Here is a 12,755-nt window from a genome sequence, read left to right as displayed (position 1 = left end):
GACATAATGTGTGTGTGTGTGTGCGTGTGTGTGCACGCCTTCACGAGCGCACCTTCCCCGCAGCTCTTTGAACCGTTGGCATTCATGCTGGAAGCTTCCTGCTTTTCTTTCAAATGAAAATGTGGCGACCTTCATTTGTTGTTCTTGCCAGTCCTGTTTAGGTGGCAGCTTCTCCGCTCCTGGGGCGAAGAGGGAAAAACACACATGAAACACGGCACGCTTGAACCCTTTAGCTTCTGCCCTTCCCTTTGAGCCAAAGATGGTCGGTATTCCCCGCAGGGGCAGGTAAGCTTTTTGTTCCCAGCGCTGCGGCTCCTGCTCAGACACCAGTCTGCGGAATATGAGGAGCTCTAAAGCTATCAAATATTCCTCATTAGCCCCAAATGATTCCCCGGAGCTGCCAAAAAAAAGGTGAAACTCAAGTGGTTTCACTTCAGGCTGCAGCGGTCATTAGCATCGCCATATTCTTCATGCCTCAAATGATCGGAAAATCTCTTCATTAAAACGTTTGCGCTAAAGGAACCAGGAGGAATAGCTTCGAAAGGAGAGAAACCATAATTAAAAGGTGCCACTTAATCAAGGCTAAATGGGTCGACTGTCCACGTGGGAGGCGTCTCCGAAAAGCCTGAAACGCGCGTGTTAAACTGCGCCGTAATCCCACCGTGTTCGGCTCTGATCCGCCTGGATTTAGCCTGCTAAAGCTGAGCGGCGGCGCAGGTGGCGGCTGATTAGACCCTGGATCGGGGCAGATAACGAGAGGTGGAAGGAGGCGCCAGAGCGCACCAAAATAACCTGGCAGGGACGCGCATCGCCTGATCTCCCCCGCCTTCGTTTGTGTGCAGTTGGAGAAAACATTCAAAACGATTTTTTTTTTCTCTTTTGGGTCCTCGGATGCTGTAAAGCGACGCCGTCAACCGAAACCAGGCAAGGAAACGGCGGCGGGGACGGAATACGCAACCCGAGACGTAGACCGACCTCTCCAGGGCATCTCTCTCATCCCTTTGAGTCAGTAGATTGTAGACAGTGATCCGGCGTTATGACAGGGACACAGTCGATCCCCCCCCCTCACAGGTCGGACAGACGAGTCAGACTGGGAGGAGGACAAAGCAGCAGGCAGGAACCTGCACAGATTACACGCTCATCATGTGGAAACTAAACACTGCTACCGGAGCTACTGCTGTGTGTGTGTGTGTGTGTGTGTGTGTGTGGTGTGTGTGTGTGTGTGTGTGTGTTGTGTGTGTGTAGGCAGGCTCGCCAACACACAGCACGTGTCTCTTAGTGGCACGTAGTCTTGAAGATAAAACTTTTTCGATGCTATATTTACTCTCTCCAACATTCCCACCCTAAATGCAGCAGATCGGGGCCGTTTAGGGGAAACATGAGGGTTGTAATTAACTAATAACAGATCCAGCAATGAGGGTTCTGCTTTTACTGGCAACCAAGCCGGGTCCCGAACAAGGTTGCGCCCTGAAAATGTAGCGGGTCACCGGTTCTCGCCCCCTGTGAATCCCGCCCAGGACCAGTTCCTGGATGAAGCTCGGTGATGGTCAAACAGGTCGAGCCTCATCTGGTCTGAAGACCAAAATAGCCGGTGAGACAGCAGTCAGCTGGCCCCGCGGAACCGGCTCCTGGAGGAACGGGGGCTTTCCAGGGCGGTTTTGCAGAGTGGACACACTGACGCACACTCGCACATTCTCGATCGTACTTGAGGGTCACGCTTGTCTCGTATAAAATACTGCTCACCGCAGAGAACCTCGGGGCCCGGGGCCAAACGCCTCTCATGAGTTGAAGCATTATCAACCCCACCCCCCCCCTTTTGTAACACTTAATGTTTCCCTCCGAACATGTTCCTGCGGTCCGTGTTTGTGTGCACTGTCCACGTCTGCTGCCCCCCCCCCCCCCGTCAGCCACCAAGTCTGGCTCTTTTTTAAGACCCTCTCCTCCTCAGTTCTTTCAACCACTTCTTGACTTTTTGTTTTCATTCTTTCTCCTTCTTTGGTTTTCTGACATTCCTCATCCATTCCCACCGCCTGCCCTGTTACACGCACGCGCACGCGCACGACCAAACTCTAGGCTTAAAATAGCCGCCGTGTTTCCTGGTCCTTCATCATCACCATATCTTATCATATTTGAAAGAAATGCAGGGTGGAGCTGCTCGTTAGGCTGTCTGCTCTGACTCTGGTGACAACATTATCCCAGGATTAACTGGCTGTTGACGTTGACGTAAAAAAAAAAATATGGCTTCATATTTCCGAAGTCACTTTGACGTCGTGTTGTGGTGCAGTAAAAATAGACCAATAATTTAGGTCACATTTTGGGGGGAAAATGGAGTGAATGTGGATACGAGGGTTCAATTTTCCGTTTTCTGCCTAATTTGCCAGTAAGCACAGCCACAGTTATCCAGACTTGGGAGTGATAAACACTCCGTTAGTCGTTAAATACTTGAGGGAGACCCAAAAATGCATTTTTTTAATGTGAAATATGTCTCGAATGTTCAAACTTGGAGCTCAACGCGGTGATGCTGCGGCAAATGTTCAAACAACTTGACTCAAATTCCCTTAATCACACTGTGGTGTGTCTCTCACACCCCATACAGCACTCTTTCTGTCTCTGTCTCACACACACACACACACACACACACACACACACACACACACACACACACACACACACTCAGAGTCAAACACAGGCTAGCTCTGGGCAGCGTTCCCATCCTCATGGCCTTTCCCAGCACAGACAATGTTTTGTGTCCCACAAAGGAAGCCCTCAACCAGACTCTGAGGCCCTGTTTGGCCCTCGGCAGCCCCAGAGACCCCACAAAGGCCCCCTGTGCCGCCCCATCGCAACCTGCCGAGGTGCCAAGAGGAACATCTGTGTGACTGGCGCAGAGGCTCGGCTTAAGTTCTCACACTGACTCCTGCTTGTCTTGCTCCGTGTGTACGTCTGCAAACGGCGCCTATCGGCGTGGAGGCGTCCCTCCTGCGAGTCCCCCCCCCCCCCGTCCAGATAATGAGTGGCCAGAAAGCGGGAGGTGAGCTGCCAAACTTCCCAGTCAATGAAGCGCATGTCCCGGCAGCCTGGCTGCCAAGCAAGGTCACGCTAACACACTACGGACGCAACAGAGCCGAGCGGGTTGGAACCGGCAGATACAGGCCCGTTTCACCTTTCTAATACCATTTTAAGTGCACGTGTCCGTCTGTCTGTCCGCGTCCGGGTGCGTGCGTGCGGCGCAACGGTACCTTAAAGTATTTCCTGTTGGAATACAACACTTCCAGGCATTACATCATCTCAAATGAAGGAAGCATGTGAGCTGTGCGCAGAGCGACCATGAAGCAAACAATGTGCCATTATTGTGGAAGGAACGGCGAGGAGGAACGGCGCCGAGCGCGCCACATGGGTGCACACGCGCGTGAGCTGCCACGACGCCGGCCGGCGCGGGCCTGCCGCCCTCCCTGCAGCTTCGGAAGGGGGGAACCGACCCCAAAAATGGGTCCGTTCCATCTGAAGACGCTTGGATGTGAAAAGAGTGGGCTGACAATGAGTCAAACCAGTGAGTCAGACCAGTGGGGGGCTGGTTTTGGGAAATCTGTGTGTGAGAAGTTTCACCGGGGGAATCGTGACAGGATTATTCTAGAAAATGTGCTCCTAAATTCCTGGAATCACGTCCGTCCCGCGCGCGACTTACTTACATCCCTTCCTTCGAAGCGCCGCGCAACCTGCCGCAGCTGCGTAGCGTCACGGTCCGAGCACAGGAAGTGGCATCACGCACTGTCGGCCAAATACAGGAAGTATGACGACAGCCTCCGGACGCGAGGGACACACCGGTTCTTTTATAATCCACCAGCTGCTTATTTAAAACCTCACACTCGTGGACACACACTCGAACACACGGGATTTCCCAACCCTTGTATCAAATCACGTATTTCTGGACGAACTGTTCAGGTCTGGCCCGACATTGTGAACTGGGTGGTGTCTCTATGGGTCAGAGGGGTCGGAGGAAGCAGAAATGCTCCGGATTTCACGGCAGAATCATCGATTTTTGGCCCGATTTCCACCGTTTTCGAGAGTTTGATCACATCTTGAGTGCGTTTCCTGCAGTGAGATTTATAGCACACTGCCGCCTGTGTTCACCCCACATTCTTTCTCCCCCTTTTTTCAGCAGTTCCGCGGCCCACATGCGATCGCTTCCCTTCAATCGCCCCTCTTTACTGGCGGTAACCTCTCCTTCTGCCCCGCGTCTCCTCTCTGTCTCGCTCCCACACCCGTCGGCAGCACACAACAAAAACACCGAGGATTTCTGCCCGGGCTCGCGACGCCGTGCCTCGGCGGGAAGTATGCGGCGTCGACCACAACAGTGCTCGGCCGCACGCCGCATTCACACAAACATACACAGCCAGAAACCCGTGCTGACTGAGCAACATGCACCCCAGATATCCATGAGAATGGTGACAAAGGCTACAAAGGAAATATGTGCGGCGAGCACCAAGGCCCCGAGTCAGGAGCGCCTTTGATTTCTTTTTGTCTTTCCCTTTGTTCTCCACAGTTGTCTCCTATTAAAAGCCGCCGAATGCCAGCAGTCCTTCCCAGCCCGGACCTGATCAAGGATGCGGAGTCCAGAATGCGAGTGTGGTTTTGCAGCAACGACTCCCCCCACAGTGACAACTCTGACAGCCAACAAAGCCTTTCCTGTGCGAAACTCCGGCCTCTGTCTATTTCCATCCGCAGGGATAACAAACACGGCGTAAGAGCGCCCGACGCAAACGTAAACAGGAGCAGCGGTCCGCAGTCCGCTGCGCGTTTTCACATGGCATGTCCCAAATACCACGAGGCCCTCGATAAATAACTGAAAAAGGACCCTTCGGGAATCAAAACATTTCCAGAGGGAAATTTAAAGGACGTTAGGGTTTTTCTAGCAAAGACGAGAGGGTTAATTCTTCCATTCAAGATGTGGCACATTTGGCTGGTCAGTAGGAGTAAATACCCCGTCAACAGCTGCTAAGTTTGGTTGACCAGTACTTCCTGTTGACTGTGGTCTCATTTCCTGGCAAGTATTCCCCTCAAAAGACATCATCAATATTTGTGTTAAAGGGTTTTTTTTTGCAGGAAATCCAAAGCTCGGAAACGGTGTTTTTGTCCCATGCGAGCTGATAAAAACAAGCCAATTAAGAGAAACATCTTCACTAGTTGGAAACATGTTGGATTCAAACAAATTACACGTTCGTGCTGCACATCAGAGGTTTCCAAAAGTCCCCAGGAGACACCAGAATTGACGCCATTCCTGGACCACAAATGAGGAAAAAAATGGAAATAGGTTTTTGTCACGGCTCAAAGTGCTTTTGGAAGCACCATAACTCCAAAAGTTACCCTCCAAAAGTGCAGCTGTGTCTTCGGCGTCCTCTGGAAACAATCGTGTATCGTGTCGGTTCGACCTGACGGCGTTTTCCGGTTTCCTGCTTCGTGTTCCCACTTTGAAACACTGAAATTTGTGCATTAATTGTTTGCTAATTTGCCTAAAAAGAATAATTCTCTTTGTTTGTGTTCAGCAGTAACGGTGGAATGCAGGTGGACGATCCAGCAGGTTCTAAACCGGGGGGAAATTCAGGGTTTCTGCTTTAATTTCCATTCCAGTCGTAACTTCTTTTGTCTCAGCTGGTAATTAACTCGCTCGGCTCGTTTCCCCGACGTCTCCGTCCTCAGGCTGGTGAGGAGGAGGGAGGAACAAAGGAGAAAATGTGATTTCACGCCCTCACAGCAGCGCTACCGTGCTGATGTGCGTTCATCTTCAAGATAACGTCTCTGTGTCTGTTTGCGTAATCTTTCACGCGTGGTTGTTGGTGTGTAAGTGTGTGTTTGTGTGAGTAATCCTTTCCAGCCGTTTCCCCTCCTTTCTTCCCTCTCTCTCCCTCTCGCTGTCACAGGCCTGGGAAGCAGTCGTGGGGGAGATCTCTCACAGCCGCCCAGTGTGTGTTTGTGTGGGTCGGTGTGTCTAGGAGACAGCTGTGTAGACGGCAGGGAGCAGCCGTTACGGCAGGGATACACACACACGCGCGCACACACGCGCACACACACAGCCAGACCGTCTTTGCAACCCCACCCCACCCTACCATAGTCTTCCGACAGTACTCTCGTCATTCCTCTGTGACGAAGATGTCAGCTGTGTGTATGTGTGTGTGTGTGTGCGTGTGTGTGTGTGTGTGTGGTTGGGTGCAATGAGTCGAAGGACTTGGAGAGTACAGGTTATTATATCATTAAATTAGGCAGGGAGGGGGGGTATCTGACTACCAGATGGCAAAGCGATGACCTCTTTATTCCTGTGCATGTGTGTGTGTGCGTGTGTGTGTGTGTTTGGTTGGGACGGGGTCACATTACATGCTTGACCAAGTGCTCATGTACCGTGCCATCTTGAGCACGTCAGCATTTGTGAGCGTGTGTGTTGTGTGTGCCGAAGCGGAATCGTGACCGGGCCCAGAGGAAGACGCTCCACAGGTTACAGAAAGGTCACGCAGAAGACCGAAAAGGGGACGTGGACGTGGACGTGGACGTGGACGTGGACGTCTCGGTCCAGCGTCGCTTATCAGCGTTGTGTCTACGTCTTTCCCTCTGGAGGCGTCTGTGCCGACGCCGATCAGGAAAACTTCCCCATGTCGCAACACGGATCAGTCTTTAACTGGTTGGAGTAAGGACAAATGGATGTTGTCTCCATGAGAGCGTCTCGGGGTGCAGGGGACAGAGGGACGACGGTGACCCCAGTGTCAGCCTTTCCTCCGCCACTGGGACCCAAAAAAAACAGAGCTGTCGGTGGAGCTTCTGACAGCTAGACTGTGTGTCAACCCACAGACCAAATAAACATCAATCACTGCTGCACTAACCACACACACACACACACACACCACACACGCAGGCATGGTGAATTCGAAGCGTGTACACAAACGCACACGTCACTCACAAGGCCAAACGCAAACAAGTCGGGGAAGTTTGCCTAATGACTGTTTTGAGTTTGAGCTCTGAGTGACATGATTACAACACAAAAGTTATTCTCCCTCAGCCTGGTGTGACTTCCCGTAAACATGGACGCCGCTGGTGTGGTCGCCATGGCGCGTTGTGTCACCCTGTTCGTGCTGTGCGTTGCGTTTTCTCGATGGCTATGTGACGCGTTAGCGATTAGCAGTTAAATGTGAAGAACTCCATCAGCGAATACCACAAACAGAAGAAGAAAAGCTTGATTCTCTCTCAAGAGCCCCTTTACCAACATTTCCTGGAAGTTTTATGTTCCGGGAATCCACGTGGATGATATTATTCCAGATATTTTGCGTGGTTTGCGTTTCCACTGCGCCACAAAGTTCTGGAAAACTGAATCAAATCAGCCTGATTAACACCGCTGAAAAATTCAATAAACTGACGTGTTGTATTGGGCGATTTTCCCTCATTTCACCTGAGGGAATTTTGTGAATCGGGCGTGTCTGCGGCGAGGGATCAGACAGCAGAAGTCCCAACTAATAGATTTGATTGTTTCGAAATGTCTGTTCAAATCCTCTGAGAGGCAACAGCCAGACGAGAAAGCTCCCAAGATCCCCCTGTGATTAAACGGATCGGTTTCATAGCTGCCGCGACGTGCCTGCAGACACGGCGGAAGCGGTCGCATCCAAACGGGCCGAGCAGACGCACAGACAGCGGCGGTTTGGCCTCGGAGCGCCGAGGGGAGCAGCAGATGCAGGAGATGAAGAGGAAGCCTTCGCTGGAGGGGCCAGTCTCAGCGGTACTCACACACACACACACACACACACACAGATGTGTTTTCACCTCTATAGGGAGCAACAAGCTTCATTACATTTATGTCCACATGTACTTGAGGAGGCTGCATTAATGGGCAGCATTGCAAGGGTCCGGTATTGAACCGACAACCATTGCGTGCGTCACTGGGAGGATGCGCCCCAGCCTGTGCTGGCTTCGTTGACCCGAACCGTGCTCGACGCTGTCATCTCGGCAGATTCCTGGTGTCAAAGTGTGGCTCATGACGCTAATTTGAGCAGAGCTCAGCTGTCGATGCGGAAGGTTTTCACTTTGTGTCGGTTCTTTAGCGCCGACGTTCCATCTGAAACCGTGGAGCAACAGACAATAGGGGCTCTTTGGGTTTTAGGAGCTGTTGTAAATCTTTATTTACAGACAATACATGTCTTTGAAGTAGTCAGGAACGAGAGCGAGAACCAGTTTGATGAGAGAAGCAGATGGGACTTTTTTTCCCCGTCACCTCAGACGAATGTTTTCCGTCCGCTGTCACCGTCGGTCCCGCTGCAGACAGGCGGGCAGACGAGCTGCCCAGGTCACCCAGCGACAGTCCGACCGCAGAGATCTGCCATTTCCGCTGCTGCGTCTCCTGTTGCGGCCGTGCCCCTCCTACACACACACACACACACACACACACACAACCTCACATAAAAATAAATACACACCACTTGTCCCCTGTGGAGAGATCAATTTCACGGGCTCACATGGTGAGCTCTGGTTCCCAGGCGCTCCTCACGCGCTCTGCAGACGTAGATGGTTCCTTCAAACAACCTGACTCCTGACCCTCCATCATTACCAGGGTCAGAGGACCAGTAACCCCTCACGGCGGGGGGGGGCGGTGGCTTTCTCCCCAGATTGGAAGGACGCTGACGGGAGGCTCATTCTCTCCTCCAGCTCTGTTTTTCGGGAGGCCAAATGTCAAACGTTAAAACATGTCACGACTGTTCGGGCTCGTTATCGAATTAGTGAGTAAAGGTGGGTGATTGGGTGTGTGTGTGTGTGTCAGGAGTGTGTTTGCGTGAAAGTCTGGAACCAACATGTTCTCATTATCGCCTCACGTCATTCCGAAAGCAGCTATATCACAAGATACGATCTGAGCGATTCTCAAGGCGGGAACCAGGGACTTCTGACGCGACTTCTGACGCGACTTCTGACTCCTGTCACATTCCAGCAGGTTAACCTTACGTGAATCTGGGCTGCCGCGCTTGTCCTTCGGGCTCCTGGCTGCACGTTTAAATGTCAAAAGACGAAATCCACAGTTTTCCAAGGCCAAGAGGCCAGCGCGAAAGTGTGACTGGGTCAGACTCAAAGCGAATAATCACCTCAAGCTGAGATGAAAGTTAAATGCCGCCTTTGTTCTGGGTTTCTCTCCTTCTCTGTTCGCAGTGACCACCCACCAGGAGTTTCACCCATTCCAGACGTGGGTCGCGCCCAGGCCCCGACAAAACCAGCTGCTCAACTCTCACCGTTACCTTCCGATTAGTCGGGACCGCTCTGGGCCTCTGATGAATATTCATGACAGGTATATTTCCAGATGCCGACCTAAGTGCTCGGCATCCACCTGCTGGATGCACGTATCAACTGTTCCAGACTTGGGATTAGAGGATCATCAGAAGTCTGCAGAGATCTGCAGATGAAGGGCAGCAAAGTCTTCTGAGTTTCCTGTAGTCCAGACGTGCTCCTGCGACATTTATGCCTCCATCCTGACGTCTGGAGCAAGTGTCAGGTGTGCAAGAGGCCGGCGAACCGCCCAGCTCACCTCCGTCATGGTAATGTGATCTTTAAGCTGCTTTAGTGTCCAAATTTTTACCAATTAGTGAGTCACACTCCAGGCCTTTGCCACGTGCTTCTTCAGGGCAGCGACCAGACGCTCACGTTTATATTTAGACAGCCCCAATGGCCCCCGAGCACCAGCCTTTATTAATCCGCATGTGAAAGCGGACCCTCCAAGCTACCTTCTCACCTTAGCAAGTTTCTTTCCAGCAGGCCAGGAAGATAACGATATGACAATCAAAGAATCTGACCCTAACCATAAAGCAACCAGCTATACTATTAAAGTGTTTATTACTATTGTGCTGCATTGCTTTGTACTACTGCTGCAGAGTCAAAACCCTTAAAAGAACCTTTGGGTCCTGCTTGCTAATGTTTTGGCCCGAAATCAATCCAAAACCCGGCAATCCTTCCACCCAGGCTCGCCCTCCAACACCGACTGCAACCTAAGAAGATCATGGACAAGTCAGCATCAGGCGCCGCAGAGCTTACCTGCTCCCCGAAGCACTACCGGGTTGGGTTCTGCCATCCGCGGGCCCAGCACCTGCCAAACGTCCCAACTCTAGCAGCCACCACAGCAGCAAACCGAGCAGGTCCTCCCACAGGAGGTCACATCCCCACAGCAGATCCAGTCAGCGTAAATGTTGCTCTGTTGGTTCCAGTCCCTCTCAGGGTCCCTCCTCTCCACAGGCTGCAATCTTGAAGGAGAGAATAAAGAAGACAGAGCTGGAAAATGTCCACCCATGAGTGTCTAGCACACATGGAGAATAAACTGCTGTACAATAGGGTCGGGGAAGGACAGCGGATGCAAGAGGAGGCGGCCAGGGCCCAAAAAGTGCTCGCTAGGTGGCTAGAAAGAGAGCAGCACTTAGCGGTAGCTAAACGGGATCATGAGGTCGCCAAGCCTCGTTCTTCGATGCTTTCCAGGAGCTGGAGACCTCTCCTGTTTGCTGTGACCTCAAAGATTTCTGAGAAAGAGCTCTGACAAACAGTTTATACCGTGTGTTTCTTTTTTTAGGTTTAAGTTGTCGGATAAAATAATGCAAACAAGTTACCTTAAACTAGCAATTTGCTGCAAAAGGAGGGAAAAAAACACACTTCAGCGCTAAAAGCTGGTGTTGTCAGCGAGACAGCTTCCTCTTTTTTGCCCTCAAACACTTCCCATGGGGAGACAAGACAGAGATGAGTGTCACTGGGTCAACTCCGACACATCCTTCACTTCCTCAACACACACATTCAACCAACACCCCAAAAAGAACAATACCATTGTGTCACTCACTCACATACAACTCTTTGCCCACTTTCTATACAATGCACCCCCCTAGAAAACACTCACGTCCATGTCTCCCTCCGTCCCTCGCCTCGGACCGTAGCACAATAGTTGGGTGTCACACACATCTGGAGTAGAATTAGAGGTGGCTTCCTCTCGCTGTCAAGAGAAAACAAAGTTGGCGTTCCGCAGGGCTCTATTTCTAAACAATAACAAGCTCGCGCTCCACAGGGCTTCGCAGCAGATTTGCTGCCTGTATTGTTTCCAGTGGACAATCATCTGTCTGTGGCTAACCTGCAGACGCCGCGGCTCTCGTCGTTAGACTGTGACTCACACAAGCTCCTGCTGCATATTTGATCCGAGTATTGCCTCTGAAGGCGAGCACCATTTCCTGACCGCAAAAATAGACAGTGTAGCAGGATAAATGCACGTTAGCAATGGGCGAAAGTTCAAAATGATCACTTCTACGACGTTTTACTCCATCGAATAGGCTATTTAACATCTTTTAGAAAGCTGTAAAGTGTTAGCATTTAGCCTGACCTTTGTTTGAAGGGTAACCTGGGAGTTCCTGAACACAGTATCCAAATCAGTCAATGCGCTCCGTCAACACGGTAGCTTAAATGGATCTGCCCTCCCTGGACTCATGTAGAATTCCCCCTGGTCTCCGGGGGGAATTCAAACTAAACTCCTGATGAAATGTAGACCGTCATCCATCACAACTGAGTGCATTAAATAGAAATAAACAACACTCAATCTAGCCTTAATGCCATCAATGAACACAGAAAACTTCCCTCCTTGTACAGATTCACCTCTCTGTATTCACAGCACGCTGTAAAAAATATATTGGTGGAATAATAACGATGGAGAGATCAAAAACAAGGAAACGTGTGCAAAGGAGAAATGAGCCGAGCCAAAAAAATAAAAACAAAACTCGAAGCTTCTGGTGGTTTGGTGGCCTGATTTACATCAGAGATGAGAAGGGGGGGGAGGAAGGGGTTGGATGATGTCTGTTGTGGGCCCTCACCTTCAAAGGCGGCCCCTGAAAGGCCCTGCTAATCACAACATGTGATGAGACCGGTAGAACAAAGACAGCCGTGCAGAAAATAACAGCGTGGGAACTCTGGGTGAACTTGAAATACAACATGAGGGCTCACCCCCGCCTCCCCTTTTCCCCTCTCCTCCCACTCCCAAACACGCTCACACACACACTGACTCAGACACACACACACACACTCAACAAATTATGTCGTCGCACACATGCACACCTGTGTCTATTGTGACAAAGGTATCAGGTTGCGTTAACGCAGGTCTCACACACACACACACACGCACACACACACACACACACACACACACACACACACACACACACACACAGCTCGCCAATAATCAGTTCAGTGACTGCAGGGCTGCATCTGTGTGTCAGTGCTGCCACAAGTGTAGCCTTGCACAACAATGAGATGAAAACAGCCCTAAGTGCTTCCTCTCATTCAAATAAACCAAACAAAACAGCCTCCTCTCCCTCCAATGGCCGCCGTGCCCTCCTTGGCTTCCCTCTGATAAGGATCGCTGCAGCGTGCGCGTGAGTTGTGTATTCGTCCATAATTTAGTGCACAGTGTGCCGTGTCCATCTTCATCGTCGGATCGTCAGTGAGAGAATTCATCCTGTCATACTCGTGCTTGTGTGGGGACAGTAAACAGGATTTATGGGGCATTCTTTTCAGAGGGATGAAGTTGTTTGAAGCCCCCCCCCCCCCCCCTTTTTTTTTTAAAATTAATTAATTGATTTAATTCATTTCAGCCAAACAATGTTAGTATGCGCAGATAACACTGGTCCGTGCATCTCCAGTGGTGCAAAGTTTGATCGGGACCCCAGCAAAGGTTTCAAAGAGCCCCCCCTTTCCCCTTCACGTGGAGTCACACGAGCCCC

At 51.1% G+C, this 12,755-nt stretch overlaps 1 long non-coding RNA gene across 3 annotated transcripts; it reads right to left on the bottom strand.

The window, feature by feature from the left end:
• Window positions 1-8,125: 8,125 nt before the first annotated feature.
• Window positions 8,126-11,634, bottom strand: LOC130518637 (uncharacterized). 3 transcript variants are annotated; one of them, XR_008948106.1, is made up of 6 exons: window positions 11,366-11,634; window positions 11,120-11,216; window positions 10,892-10,984; window positions 10,048-10,712; window positions 8,490-8,681; window positions 8,126-8,394 (listed from the first exon to the last, which is right to left on the bottom strand). It is a non-coding gene; the product is annotated as an uncharacterized LOC130518637 (long non-coding RNA). The 3 variants fall into 3 exon arrangements; XR_008948107.1 differs by having other exon boundaries at window positions 10,048-10,253; XR_008948105.1 differs by having other exon boundaries at window positions 10,048-10,984.
• Between the last annotated feature and the right edge of the window lie 1,121 nt (window positions 11,635-12,755).

Source organism: Takifugu flavidus, chromosome 21, assembly GCF_003711565.1.
Source record: "Takifugu flavidus isolate HTHZ2018 chromosome 21, ASM371156v2, whole genome shotgun sequence".
Lineage (NCBI taxonomy): Eukaryota > Metazoa > Chordata > Actinopteri > Tetraodontiformes > Tetraodontidae > Takifugu > Takifugu flavidus.
Note: the sequence above shows the minus strand (reverse complement) of the source record. Positions and strands in the feature narration are given on the sequence as shown.